The sequence below is a fragment of the Harpia harpyja genome, chromosome 5 (genome assembly GCF_026419915.1).
Source record: "Harpia harpyja isolate bHarHar1 chromosome 5, bHarHar1 primary haplotype, whole genome shotgun sequence".
Classification (NCBI taxonomy): Eukaryota; Metazoa; Chordata; class Aves; order Accipitriformes; family Accipitridae; genus Harpia; species Harpia harpyja.
Window position 1 is genome coordinate 34880671 of NC_068944.1, and position 17139 is coordinate 34897809.

The 17139-nt window shown below is 43.1% G+C and overlaps 1 protein-coding gene across 4 annotated transcripts in view; it reads right to left on the reverse strand.

Moving 5' to 3' along the window:
* Window positions 1-16285, reverse strand: part of PCMTD1 (protein-L-isoaspartate (D-aspartate) O-methyltransferase domain containing 1) — a 45817-nt gene extending 29532 nt beyond the window's left edge. For 2 of the 4 annotated variants that reach the window (XM_052788609.1, XM_052788606.1), the window contains exon 1: window positions 16165-16285. The gene's annotated coding sequence lies outside the window, so the exon portion shown is untranslated. Of the gene's footprint in view, window positions 1-14042; window positions 14162-16068; window positions 16088-16164 lie in introns of those variants that run through there. The other 2 variants (XM_052788607.1, XM_052788608.1) reach the window with 2 other exon arrangements.
* Window positions 16286-17139: the final 854 nt, after the last annotated feature.

Sequence of the window (17139 nt, forward strand, 5' to 3'; positions counted from 1 at the left end):
GGGTGCATAACATTAACAAAATGCAGTAATTGCCTTTAGCCTTAGGAATCTTTGGAATACAGAAGCCAACAGAAATTGTATTTAGGAGTTAAAATTTCAATATAGTCTTGAATAAAAAAGTTCACTCACTGATTAAAACCACTTACAATTAAAAAAACCCCTCTGTTTGTCATTCCATACTATTCATTAATTTATTTTTACGAGTTGGAACACTTTATCTTAATGTTTCTTACATTCACAATAAAAATGAAATGTCAACACACTTTCCAATTTCTGTAAAAATCCACACAATTGTATCACAACAGCTCTGACTCGTTTCTGACCTAACTTGTAACCAATTTTACTGTAATTCCTTACATTCCTTAAATAATATTAAATAAAAAATCAGAAACTGTGACATTAAATGAACAGGTGTTCTTTGGCTATGTGAATCTAAGAAGTGCTGACAATTTGAGTGCATTTTAATTCTCCACCATTTTATAAGCTATGAAAAACTCTTATCTGAGAAGTTAGTAACCACATGTAAGGTTTGCCAAGTTTTTTTTGCCAGCTTTCAAAGGGACACAAGTTTTGCACTTTTCAGAATTTTTACATATATATTTGCACTTCAAATTAATTCCTTAGGTCAGTAATGACTTGTACACTCGATTAAATACCATGCTAGCAAGGTATTAAGTTAATTCGACAGACAAAACCTTGCCTTTGCTAAATCCATACAATGTCAAGTATCTTACAAATTTAGTATCTTGTAATACTGACACATCCTGACTCCACACAGATGACTCCTTAAAAATAAAAGTTATTTCAGCCTACGAACTTGACTCTTATTTTGTTTCAAAGGATGAAAAGTAGAAGACAAAATATAGTAAATGGGATCAGCAATATTTCAAGTCTGATTCTCAGAACTAATGCAAGTATCCTCCTCAGAACTATTTTCACCAAGATATCAGCTTGGAGCACACCATACCACACTGAATCAAGACTGTGATGCATTACTTCAAATTCATAGATGGCATACAGAATTGCTTGGTAAACCTTCCACCTTACCCAGGAGGGAAGGACAGGGAAGGGGCAACAATAATCCACTGAGCTATGCATAAATATAGACATAGGAGTCAGCTGTTAAGTTCCCCCAAAAAGAAATATTCTGTGACTGGCGATAGGAGGGAATTAACCACGAATGCACACAAGGGCCTGAAACACTTCAGCCCATTTAACAGTTTCAGTTTACTCATGGCAGAAGTCAGCAACACCACTAGGATCAGCAGAGATTTAAAGTTTCCCAGGCCACCAAGTGTTAGACCTACTTCCGTTCAGACTCAATTCATGCCACTCCTGCAGCTGTAATGAACTCAAGATCATGTTGTACCTGTCCTCGTCCCATCCAGAGACTCCTACAACAGAAGGATTCCATTTTTAGTTTAGCTTCCCCTTTCCTCCCAAGTATTCTAACAGTGCTGTACGAGGAAATTCAACTCCAAACTGCAGAGCTAAGTATAAGATTTCAGCAGGGCCTTCTGAATAAACAGAATGATTGATTACTATCTGAAAGGAAAAGAGAAATTGTAACATTAGCTTCACCAGGCAAAGGCTGGAAAAAAACAAAATATGAACTGTGTGCTAGAGGCAATTGTAGTAGGTGACTACAAAAATCAGAATAAACTGTGGGGGCAGAGGTATTTCAGCATCAAGTCTTAGATATGCCTTGCTGCTAAACTGCTACTAAAGGCAGTAACAAGTGTAAGTGCTTTGGCAATTAACTGCTACTTGAACTGCCTTCTCTTCCACAGCTATTTGTTTTGTCACTCCAAATAGTTTAGAAAGAAGGAAAACTGTTGTTTTCAGGATATAGTAATATACTATTTGGTGCATTAAGGAAAACTCTATCAGAAACACTGCACATTTTTGAAGTCTATACTCCAGACTCATCTCACTCAAAAACAACTCAAAACTTTAATCCTAACCTACTATTCAGTGAATCATTTCAAGAAGCTTTTCAAGTTAAACAGAAGCAAGTACAAAAACAAGTACAGTCAACTCTCCAATGTAATGTACTCCACAAAGCACACTTCAAAGTTCTTTGTAATATACCAATAGAACAAGGAACAGACCACAGGATTAACATTAAGCCAAATGAATGTAAACAGCTACAACTACTGACTTAACCTGAATTGCATTGACCTACTTGGGCAGAAAATGTCAAGTCTGATGTAAGCTTAAGTCCTGATCCTCCTGTTTAGGCCTTCAACAGCTGTTTATACAAGATTCCAGGTGTGTGCTTGCTCTTACTCTTCCTTCACCTCCAGTCACCTGAACACACCAAACAGCACACATGGTACTGCATTTCTCTCAGAAGATGCACTGAAGCTTATGGCGCTCCACAATTGTGTAAGCAGTGACAAGCACATCAGCGCAGATTTCATGATCAAATGACCTTAACCTTGGTAGTTACATAAGGGCATAATTTTTGAACCAACCTTGCTAAATGTCTACTCAACCTTTTGACTTTTTTTTCTTAAAAAAAAAAAAAAAAAACCAAAAAAAACGAGACAGTTCACAGGAACTTAAAAGTAATAAGCAACATAGAATTTTGTTGGTTGTTCACCCAGGAGAAAACCAAAACAAAACCAAACCCACATATTTTCTTTTTCCTTCTTTGGACCAGGATATATTCCTTTCTCAGTCTGTATTTTCTTCTGTACTGGATTTGTTTTTCTCATCTGAAATTCTACCTACCCTCTTCACACAATGGCAAGGACTGAATGCTGAAAAGAACATTTTCTATACACCAGTTCTATATGCCAGACCTGTTTTTAGGTATGCTGATAAAGACTTTAAAATTCATTACCTTTTATTACAAAGCAAAGCAAAGAATCCTACTTATTTCCTGGATGGAACTTTTAATGCATAGCTTAACACCATTTCTTGATTCAGTTCTCCTCACTGCTTAAAATCTAGGCAACCAAAAAATGCTTGCAAAGCTGAGCCTCCCAGGCTTCACAAGCAGTTTCTTCAAAGCTTCCCATCAATGACACACAAACATGTTCGGAATGCCTAGTTCAAAACAAAGAATTAAGAGTTCACCATTTCCACCCCAGACAGCTAGAAGCGTAATTTGCCATACTGGGGTGAAACCTAGAGTACAGGGTAGTTTCTGAAATTTAAAGGTGTAGATCTATACCCAGTAAGTACTAAAGTAGTCATATACCCTCAGAAAGCAAGTCCTCAGCTGTGGTCTCTATCTATTTAGGGCTGTGCTTATGATTCACCAATAGCTGTCACTATGGTCACCACAGACCCAGCTTCAGTGTTCACATCCTAGAATGCTCTCTGGGCCACTAACTGACCTTTCTTAATTATATCCTGCAAAAACTCCCTGCCGAGAGACAGAAAAGCTGTCTCACTGCCTTACTTTACTGACTCATTAATCGCTAGTAAAGACTGTCTGTTGGTCATCTGCACAAAATTAATGTCCCCCCACCTCCCACCTCAAATACATGAGATCTTTGGGATTTGCATACCCACAAATATTTTGAATCTAGTCACTCATGTTACAAAAAGCTTTAAATTGGAACCAAGCACAGAAACACTCCCTTCTCTTAAAAGGATCTGCTAGTATCTAATTTCACAGTAAGTTTTAATTTAGCCGGTCTCTGCCATAGAACTTTTGTTAAGAAATGCTCTTATTTATAAAATGAAAAAGCCTCCATGGATGAGAGGCTGATGAGATGTTAAACAGCTCTGGAATACTCTGATTGCCCGTCTTTGCAAAAGTCTCATGAGATTTTAAGCACCCAACATTATTACCTGTGCAGAAGACATTAGCCTGTCAGGCATAAACAGTTTGTCCATTACTGATGGACAATATTAATAACCAGTTGCTGCTCAGTCCCCAGAACCAGCTCCTCCTCATATTCTGAAGCAGATGAACAGTAGTGCTCTGAAAATCATCTTCCAAAGCAGCAAGATGCTGTTAGCTAGTACCATCAGAAAAAGCAAAAAACTAAAATTTGTTATGTGTCAGTCCAGTGATACGGTCTACAAGATTTAAAGAAAAAAATTTTAAATTATTTCAATAATTTCAGAGAGCAGTGTTAACTGCTAACAAAAGTCTGAATAACTGACTGACAATGACAAGAACTGATGACTATGGCAGTGTATGACGCAGCTTGAGTGGTAGAACTAGGCAGTTCCTGGTAACAGTACTTGATCAGAGCAACATGGCATGCTTTTTTGACAGTACGCAGTGATAAGATGTCAACAAAACAATAGTTGCCAGTCTGTTGCTTACCATCAGAGTTCAGCTACATGGAAACTGGTGATTACATCTCAAGAGGTTACGTGTATACCTTTATAAGTGAATGAAAACTAGCTCTGTGCCGACTCTGTGTACCCTATAGTATCCGATCAACTGCAGATTTCAAAACAATATTGCTTCTCTACCCACACGAGTCCAAAACATTTGGTGGTGCTCGTTTGTAAGATACTGCATAAAATGGTCTCTTCTCTGGGGAGCCTAAAATGGCTTAGCGACCTGTCAAAGTCCCACAAAAAGATCTCATAAGCAAAGGATGTCAGCTTAACCCAATGTCCAACATATATAAGATCCCCTATCCTTCCTCTGACAGTAGTGTCTGTGAAAGAACCTGGCAGTCCTCTTATAGGACGCTTTTTAAGGTCTCAGCTCCTGAGAGGTGTGCCTACAGCTCTGCCTATTCCAAGGCTACAACTATTTTAAGTGCATCCAGTATGAACTAGTCAAAGAGTACTGCTTTATCACAGACTGGCTGGGAGAAAGGAGAAATATGAGAAGCTTCTCTAGAGGGCCTAACAGACCCACAGAAAGAGGAGGTACCAGGTAATAGCGGCTTGTTCACTGGCAAGACTAAAATACCAGAAGTTCGTAAAACAGATATGAATCAGTGATGTTTAATACATACAGATGTCTGATATTCACTCAGTCTGTATCATGCACCTGTTTTTCAGAAGAGAAACTGCTGTCTGTGCACATATTTCACAGGAATTAGTGAGCTACAGAGTGACCAGGCTGCAAAACTCATTGCCACAATACATAGCTTTGTGCAAGGGTATTTAACAGAGAATACTCATTTCAAGCAGGTTTATGTAAGCCGTTAACAGTCAAATGTTAAGAATTAGAAGAGCTGTAGAGAGATGTGTAAAAGAAAAACCAACACTTGGAGTATCTAATCCTGTTTAGCCTGAAACGGCAAAAGGCATACAACTGACACAAACATTTCTGCAAATTTTAACGTTATCCTGATCACAAGACAACCAAGACACGATGACATAAAGGAAAAGCCAAATACTCAACGTTTTTAAAACAAAACTTGTTAGTTTGTGGTGACCTGAAGGTAACAAACCACAGTAAAATATGGTGCTCCTTTACTTTCAGTATCACCTTCAGAGAGCAACCAGTAACAGCTGGCAAGGGGTGGGTGGGGGGGTGGGGAGAATCCCCTTTTATAATGAAATATCAAGCAGGTTTAGTACAAGAACTGAAACATACTTTCCTAACCTTCTACCACAAACGTACTTTCTGCAGCTATAGCTCTTAAGCAGATCAAGTCACAGTTCATACAATTTTGAATAGGCGAAATATGGCCCAGGACAAAGTATTCACTATTTCAGCCAGTGGTAAAGTTCAAAAGCTTATTGCACATAAACATTTCAAGTTACTTAAATAACTCATTTCTAGCAGTAACAGAACAACATACGCCTGTTGCCTTTAGCAAAAGAAAATAGAAATGAGGTCAAGTGTAAAAATAGAAGATGGTTACATTCCTGACACTTGAAACCTCATCTTAGAGCTATGCATTTACTGCAGTCTCCCAAAAAAACCCAGGCCCAAAGAAAAACCAAAAATATCAATCAACTTTGTCAAGCTCCAAGTGCACTAAAACCTTTGGGTTTTCTGATCTTTAGAAATACATCTAGAAGTATCAAAATACCATGCAATAATCACAGCAGAAACAACTTCTAATACTGTATTACCAAAATGTTTGCTTTCACAGCCTGAGAATCTCAACTTCTATTTATTATGCGTCCTCTTCTTAAGAGACACTAAATAAATAAAGAAAAAAAGTTCAAGTCCTGATCCTGTTTACTAGATTCTTAGAATAGTCCAGTGCAATACAACAATATGTTTTGAGAATTTACTTTATTACTTAGGCCTGCAATCCTCAAGAGGGAAGAATTGAGTAAGGCCTACTCCTGTTTCCTGCTTCTCTTCCTCAGAACCATGACACAAAATTCTTTCACTGATGCAATCTTCCAGAAGCATCACACTAGATCACCAATTTTTTCAAATGTAGCTTGTTTAGTAAAACACATGCACACTAAGTTACTTTCATCTTGTCAAAGAAAGCAATGGCTATCTACTTGCACCTAACTTTCTTCTTTTTAATCCCCAAATCCTGCATATCTCCAAGCGCCTCACATTTAAAGGCCCATGACATAATCTGCCTCATCCTCCAGATACACCATAAATCTATAAACAGCACACCCTAAACTGATATGACCTTGTCCATAAATCCCTGTTTCTTAAGATGTCCAATGCTTACTTTATGTAAAAGAGATTAACTATCCCTTCATGGTTCTTACCAAAGGAAAGTGATGATTTATCAAAACTTTCAAAACGTACAAATCAAGTATGAACTAGATGTATTTTAAAAGTCTACCGAAGAAGCCTCTACACAAATGCAAGTCATCCGGGGCGGGGGGGGGGGGGGGAGGAAATCAACTCCTTATTTTACAATTTAAAAGGTTACAGCCTTAAGACTGTTACGAAAGCCTGTTCCACAAAGTTTCATGCAATCATTCTAGCATTCTCCCTGTTCCTGTTGCTATTAAAACACCCTACTTTGAGGTAACATTTCAAAGTATTGCTTTTGTAACCATATCACTTTAATTCACACCTCTACGGCCAGCCAGCAACTTCCATAAATTTTCAACTGGGCTTGCAAACAATTAAAGATTATTTGCCAGCACATATCAAAGTTAACCCTGTTAGGTTATAGGATAAAAAGCTATTCTGCACACAGACAAAGGAGCAGAGAGGCACACTTGTGGGTTGGTGAACTCACCTTAACACCCTGACCCAGCTCCTCTCAGGGCTACCACAGCAGAACCATCGGCTCTCCCCACATCCCCACCACCACCCAGCCTCTCCAGGGCACTTTTCAGATGGAGAGATGTGACTGCTTACAGGGTTACCAGATTTATCATGGGATGCAGGGGAAAAGCACTTGGGGATCACACAAGTCCTGTTACAGGATGTTTAGGGGAGGAACCAAAGGTGGGGAAAGGGAGGGATCAAAGCGGCTTGGGGAGGAACAAGTACTGGAAAACAGAGAACTACGGTGACAAGAGGGACAGGTCACCTGTGAACAGGTTGCAGGTCGGTATGTGTGTCTAGCTGTGCTCTACCCCAAATCACTGCTGTCTGTCCTGTCTGCTCATTAACCTCCTTTTGTAAGTCTTTTCCTGGGGCTCTATTCATTGTGCATGTGAATCTACTTGACAAGCGGAGTCACACCACAGGTCACGGGGGCCCGCAGGTCTGTGGTGCCAGCAAAGGAGGGGGTGAGCTTTTACTGGTCAAGGTGCAATCACAGGGAATACCAAGCTGGACTAGCCAGCAAACTGGCAGTGTGGCCTGGGAACCAGGGACAGGGCAGACTGTCCGAGTGAGGCAACTGAAGGAGTCGACTGCTAGAGAACCTGTGGTGTTTGGGATTGGTGGCTGAGCGTGACTGTGTGCGTGTCTAAGAGGCAATGGGGGATAAATGAACCCAAGGGCCAGCTGCAGGGTAGAACGAGTGTCTAATCCCAGTAACTGGAAGGATCCATACTATATACATGCATTTGTCACTAGCAGACATTCGGCTTGACCATCCAGAAAGGTCAACAGGATAAGGCCACTGGCGCTGTTTGTGCTTGCATTACTACTGTGCTTTCTGTGTTGATGTGGTAGCCAACTATGCATGTATATACGTACATGCTGAATACATGTGGTTTTGTGCTACTGAGAATATGTGCTCAGCCTCACTACTGGCTGGACCTGGGGTTGTGCATGCTTAAACTAAGAACTTGAAATACTTGGAACAAAACCCCTTATAGGCCTTCTTTAAAACCCAAAACCAAACTACATAAGCACATTTTTAACTTGAAAATGTTTCTGCACTACTGTTTCTCGTCTCCAGGTATGAATCAAGTACTAATGCAAATATGGCTCCAAAGTTATGATTTACTCACAGTACAAACAACAGCAGATGTAGTCTGAAGGGGATTTGGAGCATTTGGGAAAGCTTCAGTGACCACTTCAAGATATTCATACAAATATTTCACCAAGAAATGGAACTTGAAAACCTTTTATCATTGCTTATGTAGCAGCTGTGCACTTGCACAATGTATCTTCATCTGCATGATCCTACCCCATCAGGTTTTTTTCAGTCATATAAAGCACATGGTTTTCACCTGAGAGAAATGTAGTTTACAAATATAACACAAGAGGCTGCTACAGTCACATAACCTGCTGTAGTTATATAATGAACAACTCCAGTTTATCCAGAGCACCCCAGAATGGAGAAGTCAAATCCTACACTGACTTTTTCTGACAAATTAATTACTCCAGAAAGCGTCGCAGAATCTCAGGAAATTCAGCAGTAATGAGTTTTAGTCCTAATGAATTAACTGAAGTAAATAAGCAGAGACTAAGGCCTATGGGATTTATAATGTTGCAACTGTCAGCTCAGCTGAAGCTACAAAGAAACTCAGCAACTCAACTTTTCTGTGTCCTTCCAGTTTCATTGACCTCCTGGCTGCAATGATGCCAAATTTAGAGTTTCTTGAAGGAAGAACACAGCAAAGCTTAAGAAACTAGACAGCAGGTGGCTACACAGAATGGAAACAAAACCACAGTTCATTCTCAAAAGGGTAAAGGGGAGAGCTTTGCAAATAAACAGCAGGGTCACATGTCCCAGCAAAACCCTACCTGCCAGAATCCAACAAGAAGAACGTAGTAAACAAGAACTTCATGGGTCTTAGGCAAAGATTTTCAGATGGAAATCAAATCCTTTAATGGCAAACTGATGTCCTAGTAGAAATACTCACAGCATTCCTGATTACTTGAAATTATTAGTACTGCAGGAATATTAACCTTTTGCTTTGTTTGCTGAAATTAAGCATCTCCGTTAGTGAACTTCAGAGTTCATTTTCAGCAATGCTAACTCGCATACCTTTTAGCCATACCTATCAAGCAAAAACAATTGCATTGAAAATATGATTACCAGGATAGTGGCTCCAACTCTCTTCTCTAACTTCGATATATAGATCATTTTATAGCACAGCAGTCCAGACTGGGTTGAAGAGTATTACTTGGCTTTTTCTTTCAAATATTTGTAAAGAAAACCACACAGTAATTCCTGAATATCCACTGAAAACATTTGCTACAGAAATAACCCAAATAAATTCTCAGAATAGTAACCACTTCTCATTCTCCCAACCACATGGTCCTAATTCTTCATTCAATGTTAAAACAACCATTTATAGGAATCAAGCCTTTCATTTAGAACAGAGACACCACAGGCATATCAATTGCTGGATGCAATTCACTAGCTGACTATTACCGTAAAGAATTCCAATGACTACCACTTCACTTATGGAAGCCATACATTGATGCAGGTATCTCTTTTGGAGAAGCAGCTTGTCTTTTTTTTAAAAATATGAACAAATAATTAAGACAGACATGTCATCTCTTAGACATTCTCTTTGAAATTTAGTTCCCTTTCACTCCGGAAGGCAACGGGAACTGATAGCAAATGCTATTTGTTTTGCTTGAAGGATAGTACCAACATGCATACTGTGAATAGTTACGTTCAGGAGCACATGTATTTTGTGTCTACTGTATTACTGCATGCTGCCTTTCACGACATCTTAAACTAGTACCGTGCAAGAACTCTGATTCGACTCCAATTGCTACCGCTAAATCTACAAAAACATTTGTAGACATCAGCTAGAAAATAAAAAGAAAAAAAACTTCCCAATGACATTTAGATGCCTCCTGGTGAAACATTATCCAGTGTCACAAAGTTGCTGCTATTCATCCCGAAAATAGTTTTCAAGATTGCTTAATTTGCCATTAGAAATATGCACCTATTATTTAAGACTTTAACAAGCCAATTGTTAAAAAAAATGAAGAAATAATCATGATTACTGACAGCTTTAATAAGCGTTACCTATTTAGAAATCATGCAAAGAAAAGTTTTTGTAGTAATAACAGCAAGCCTTTGATACTTGTGATGTGACTCAGGTGCTTAAACAGACCTCTAGTGCTATTGTAGGTGCTTATGCTAACTATAGGCTACTTGGCCTATGATATGGCAACAATTAGTGTTAAGTTACACAAGAGAAAACTCTTCTGCCCACATCCTGTCCTTCTTCCCTGCAAATAAGCAAGAAGAGTTGCTGCTGTTGTGTGATTTAAGACTTCTGGACAGAACACAAACCATGTAAAGCTGAGGGATGTGTCCGTTGAAAGGAACACAACAGTTGGGACTGGAAAAGCAACCAGATAAAAGTTAAGGCATCATCGGCCAAAAGACTCCTAAGACAAGAGACCAAAAGAACGAACCTGGAGATGCTCTGACTTGTGACCAGAACTAAATGTGCAGCCTGTCACCACCAGGTTCTAAAAAACTCTCAGGACAGAGATCCTGTTCACAGTCACTACGCTGCTGCACAACTGGTTGGTTGTACACATATTCTTTGTGCATTTGTGCATATAAACACACACCATCTCCAGTAAAGGGTGCATGTTAGCAACCAAGACAAAGACTGTCCCTTTTCTAACTGCTCAGCTACCTCTACTTGACTTCATCCTGGCTGCCATCTTTTTTTTTTTTAACTTCAGAAGAACACAGGCCCTCAGTAAATCCTATCTCATATCTAACAGCTCCATGCTGACAACTCAGATGCCCTATAGCACCTTCATATAAATGTCCTTCACGCAGGATTCCGAACATCCCACATCATTATCAAACTGCTTGCTCTAAGCCTGTTAGTTTTTAAACCTTATTTTAGGGTTTTGTTGGCAAGTTCTGGATTGTTTCCTCAAACAAGTTTTTAAACATTAATTCCACTTGTCTTCTTTTACATCCTAGAAACACTGCAAATCCAAACTCAGCATTTGTTTTGCAACTGTATGCTGAGCAAATACTACTTTCAGAAAATCTGGAGTGAAATGCAATACTTGAGAGAAATTCTAAGCCTCAGTATTTTACATCACCTTAACAACACTTGTGGTACCTTAATCTTCAACTTCGTGCAACGCAGAACTCAATGTTCTGCACTTCTAACAAACTAGATCTTTACATCCTTTCTTGACTAAACATCATACAAAACAAAGCCAGAACTCCAGAATCAGCCTTCATTAAATGCATCTTTTAAGCTCCAAGTCTTTTTCTGCCACAAGACAGCCCTCTAACCAGAGGGGCAGTTTTCTCCTGCTCCACGATCACCTCCCCGCTCTAGAACTCCTCCACATGAGAATACACCAGAATCTGTAGCCTGAGAGTTACCATGGTGACTCCTGATGTCACATCTAAACTATTTTAAGGCTGTGGAGTTTGGGGTTTTGTCTTTTTTTTTTTTTTTTTTAACTGCTCTATGATGACTTCTAAACCAGTGCTTTCTCTTCACAATGAAGGACAAATTATATTTTTGTGCTTCAATTTAAAGGACTAATAAAATTGAGAAATAAATCACATACCAATTGTAGTCACAACATACAAGTGATGGACACCGCAGTTGCTCTCTAGATACAACTTCCAATAGTTTTGCTTTCAGAAATAATAAGCTTCTTAGGACTAAGTGCCATTTTTAAAGACATCTTTACTTTCAGTTTACTTTTACTTTACTTCTACTTTACTTTTTACTTTCAATGTTTGCAGTAAGCTTCTGATCAGAAGTACATTTAACAAGAATACACACAGACACATTCATCAGGATTTCAAGCTCCTTGGGATGAGTTAACATCACTGTCAACTTTGCAGTAGCAACACTAACCCTGAAACATAAAGTTGGCATGATGTACCAGGACAAAAAGGACAAAGAACTAACACTACTGTTCTGAATGGCAGTCAGATAATCTTTCAGACCTGCAAAAAATGATATTCAGCATCCTAACCTGCTACAAATTCTACCCTTTCTTCAAGGCCGAGAAGCCCAGCCCAGTTTTCTTAAACAACACAGCAGCAGCAACTGCTTTAAGAGCTTGCATTAAGCAGGCCTGAAGGCTCTCATTAACATCCACTGCACACAAGGAAGTCCCAAAGGAATTGGAACACTGCAGTTATTTCCTGATGTTTTCATGTAATTATACCCATAATATTTAATATTAAATACTTCACTTTACTCCCTAGAAATCCATAAAAGGAAGAGGTGGAACACTGTGATCTCACTTCTGCAAACCAGATACATTAAAAGAATTCTCCATCAATAAAATTTCTCAGTCATTGGTTGGAGAAGATGAAGCATACAGATCAACTTCTGACCCTACCAGAAGATTCCTAGAGTGCCTTTAGGTCAGTCACATACCTGATTACTCATTTGCAAAACAAGATGGCACATATATGCTTCCTACTTTTGCTTGTAGGAATTTACATTCTAAGTAGGTAAAATAAATGAGGTAATATTCAATGATGTTTGCATTCAAAAGTGCCAAGTGCTGTAGACTTCAAGGCACTTTCCTTACACAGAGAGCTGATTAATGATCAGCTACAGAGCATCACTTTCAGTTCAGCAGGGTAAAATAGCAGATCTCCGTGATACTCCTGCTGAAAACGGGAACAAAGCGGGAAATGAAAAGAACAGGTACGTGTAAAGACACTTCTCATCCAGAAACAATGATTGTATTCTCAGGTGTTTCTCACAATGCACTGAATACTTGGATGAGCATTCCCATCCTGCCTAACTATTTCAGAATTGCTTTTAATGTATTTGTTTTGGGAAACTCTTAAAACTCCTGGCATAAACCTTTCTGGAACACTGTATGGAAAAACTATCTTGCCTATATTGAGTTTTGGGAGCATCTTTGGGGAAAAAAAAACCAAACCTGTATTACTATGTCTTGCAGTAGGAACTCCAAATTTGATCTTTGTGTTACTGTTTTTTCTTTCAAGTTCGCCTAAAAAAGTCATTTCCAACATGCTCTTTAGAGACTTCCATCTGCACTGGTATTATTCTTCAGTCTACCTTTAGCCTCAGAATACACACTTACCATCTGAAAGGAACCACACTTCAAGTTTCCAGAAACACAGCCAAGTGACTGCTCTGGTATGGTCCAGTACAGGCACGGAAAACTACAATACACATCTGGCAGTCGGGTCCTATTGTTAGTCTCCTGTTAGGCAGAAGCCTCTTCAAAAGGAGCTGCTGCAGCTTGGGGCAGTCACTGACAGGCAAACAGAAGACTGAGCAATAAAAATCACCAATCTGCCAAGATTAGGACTATAAAAATGGCAAGACTTCATAAATATATAAATAGAGTACTGCAAAATTCAAACTGGCTGGTCAAGTATCTAAAGCAAGTCACAACACGAAGTCTGAGATTGGATGAAGAAAACCCAGGGAGAAAGCCAATTAGGAACAGCAGAAAGATTTTTACAAGAATTCTGCAGTGAAGATCAGAGATTATGCAGGGAAGGAACCTAATCCTGCACAGACTCAGTGATAACATTTGGCCATCCAGGGCTGCCCAGTATTACATACTTTTTTCTGTTTCTGTGATTTCATGACATTCTCCTCACTGCAGACCTCCCAACAACATCCAATTGTTTTTCCTTGCATTTCTGAGGGACACTGACTGTTGTAAAGAACATCTGGCTAAGTGTCCATCTCCAAAGCCCTCATTGTGGCTCTCTGACCTCACTCACGTACTTCTCACATTCCTATCATTACATTATATTTATTCACCCAAAGTCAGTTAAAATACCAATAGATCTTTCACACATTTCTCCACCTACACATTTAAATATTTTTCAAACTTTCCCAACAAATCAGGCTGGAGTTCTGTAGAAGACAGCTCCATTTATCCAAGCCTGATTCCTTCCAGAGACAGTCTGCCCAGAGTAAGGTAAGGGTCCTGTGGGGGGGAAAAAAAAAAAAATGTATCACACATATTATGATTCATTTGCAAGAATAATGAATTATGGTTACAAAGGCATTCTCAGCATACACTCTTATCATTTACTAACTTTAAGCATTAGATTTTTTTCATCTTGCATCTTAAAAGCATTCTCTGTAATACAGAAGGCATATGGTCAAGAGGGTGTAATACAGAAGGCATATGGTCAAGAGGGATTGAGTATCTTCACTAATTCACTGTAGTGCTGACTAGCCTTACCTGTGTCTCTTTTTTGTGTGCGTCTCAAAGTTTATTGCTTATTATGAGAAGAAATCTTACTTCCTTGCTAAAGTCTTGCAGTTCAACTGTGCTTGACTTTTACCTGACAGGAGTGAAAAATACCCGCTAAGAGAACAGTAGCTATATGGGCAAGTACTGCAAGGACACGAGCATTCTCCACACATTGCACCAGTTCAGTACTTCCATCTCTTCTCTCATGCAGACCCTAAAGATGTTTTCCTTCATCTTCTACCAACAAAAGCGAACACACCCCTCCCCCCGTCCTTCCACCATAGGTGGTTTTTCTTTTTTCCCTTTTGCTGTCAAAGACGACAGAGCTGTACAAATCAGGCCCAGGTTGCTGACTGCGTATCAAATAAATGCCAAGATTCCTTCCCCCTCCGCCCTCCCTTCCCCTTCCTCCAACTTCACTGCGAGCCGCTGACAACTGCCGAGGCAGGGGGGAGGAGGGTGACGACGCAGGAGAGACGAGACCCGCAGATGCACAGAAGAAGGCGGCCCGAGGTTTCGGTCCATAGAGGAATCACATCGGCCGCAGCTCTGCTACAGACAGACGTGTGCCCAGGACGTCTCCCCCGAACAGATAACAACAAAGAAAACAGAGAAGGGAGGAGGTGGCTGCCCCGGAGCGAGTTCCTGCTCCTCCCCTTACGCTGCTCCCAGCCAAAACAGAGACCACAATGTAAACAGAGACAGAATGTGCGTTTATGGCAAGGCGGGGGGCAGCGGCAGCCTTCTCCTTCCCTCGCGGCTGCCGCCAGGGCCGCTCACCGACGCCTACCGCCGCCTGCCCACCGCGGCGTGCGGGCCGGAGGGCAAACTTACCCTGCGTTTTACGTACTTCACTTATGTAAACAAAGTATTTTCCTCTCGCTGCTGCCACACCACCTCCCCTCCCGAAAGCAGAGACACCCTTCCTAGCCCACAGGTTTTTCTTGAAACAGAACAAAATGTTGTCTCACACTCCCTTTTGCCTCCTCCAAAATGCCTCGGCCTGGAAGACGCAGCCCCCGCAAGACGCTGAGGTTACAGGGATTCGGGGGGGGGGGGGGGGGGGGGGAAGTAAGCTCCCGTTCTCACTGCATTTTCTCAAAGGTAAAAAAAAACACAACCCAGCCGTCACGGGGAAGAGGCAGGGCGCAGAGCCACAGCGGGGAAAAGAGCGCTCGAGCGCTGCCCTCACCTTGCGTCTACCCCCCGCCCAGATCTCAAGGCTGGAACCTTCTCTCTCGCCGCCGTCCCCTCACACCTGCCCCGGGCCCGTGGCAGCCGCACCAACCACCTCTCCTCCCAAACCCTTTTTGGGCCAGAGATTATTTATTACGCAGGAGGCGAAAGGACGCGGGGGGGGGGGGGGGGGGGGGGGGACCGACCGGAGGAGGAGGAATGGGCTGCCGAGGGTGTACGCACACACTCCCCGTCCCGTCCGTCCCCACCCCACAGAGGCGAGCGGCAGCAAGCCCTCGCCCTGTCCCAGCTGCGCGAAAACAACCTTCCCCCTCCCCCCGCTCCGCAAGGCGCGCGCCTGCGTGCGCGGCCAACGGACAATGGGAACCGGAGCGCCCGGGGAGGCGAGGGGAGGACCGGGGGCCGGCGGGCCGCGCTCCCCCACCGCCCCAACTCACCGTCCGGGCTGTCCGACGGCGGTCTCCGCGCCGCACAGCGCAGCCGGGGAGCGCAGTTCCGCCCGGCCCCCTCCTCCACGCCCGCGGGACACTCACCCGTTCTGCAGCGGGCCCCCGACCCTGCGCGGGGCGGCAGCGGCGAGACCCGCCTGGGGCGGGGGGGTGCGGGGAAATGCAGGCGGGAAATCGCTCCCGTCGCCCGGGAGGAGCGCAGCGGGGGCGATCGCCGAGGGAGCGGGGGCCGGTGCGAGCGGAGGGCGGCGTGCCGCCGGCGTTACCCTCCCCCGGCCCGAACGTCGGAGGGGTCCGCGGGTCGCCGCCGCCGTTTGTGTTGGTGCGAGAGACGGCGAGGGAAGGGGGGGGCCCCAACAGCTGAGAGGATGTAAACAGAAGGTCACGTGACCCTGCGCCTCCGCAGGCGGCCAAACCCCCTCCGCGCCACGGGGCGGCTCGAAAGGAGGAGGAGGGGAAGGCGAGCCGCTCTGCTTCGAGCCGTGATTGGCCGCGCTTTGCCAGCGCCAGAGCCAATGGGAGGCCGGCGTTCACGGCTCTCGTCACCAGTCGCCTAGGGACGTGGGGAACCTTGTCCTCGCTTTAGCGCCAGGCCACAGGCTCTCCCCTCCCCCGCCCGTTTGGAAACCCCTTCCTGGGAGCGGGCCGGGCCTCGACGCCCGTGTCCCCACCGCCCGTGGCAGGCGGCCCGCTTGTCTCCCGTGAGCCGCTGAGGAAGGGTTCTCGCAGTAGAGGGACGGGCCGGGGGCCGGGGCCGGGGCCGGGGCCGGCCGCGGGGGGAGGAGCCGCCGCACCGCAGGAGGGCGAGGGAGGGCGCGCAGCTTCGCAGGCCCGGTTTTTAAAACATGTGCAAGGTGCCCGGTGTCCGTCCGGGATTGCTCTGCTTTCACCGGGCCTCCTAATTTTACGGCGTTTTCGCCTTTCTCCGACGAGCAGAGGCAAGGGGGCCGGCGTCTCTTCAGATCCACCTTCCGTAGGGCCTCTCACAAGGGGAGTCCAAAAGTGGCACTGCCCCCCCCTCCCGGCCCCCGAGAGAAGGGGCTTCGGGCTTTGATGTTG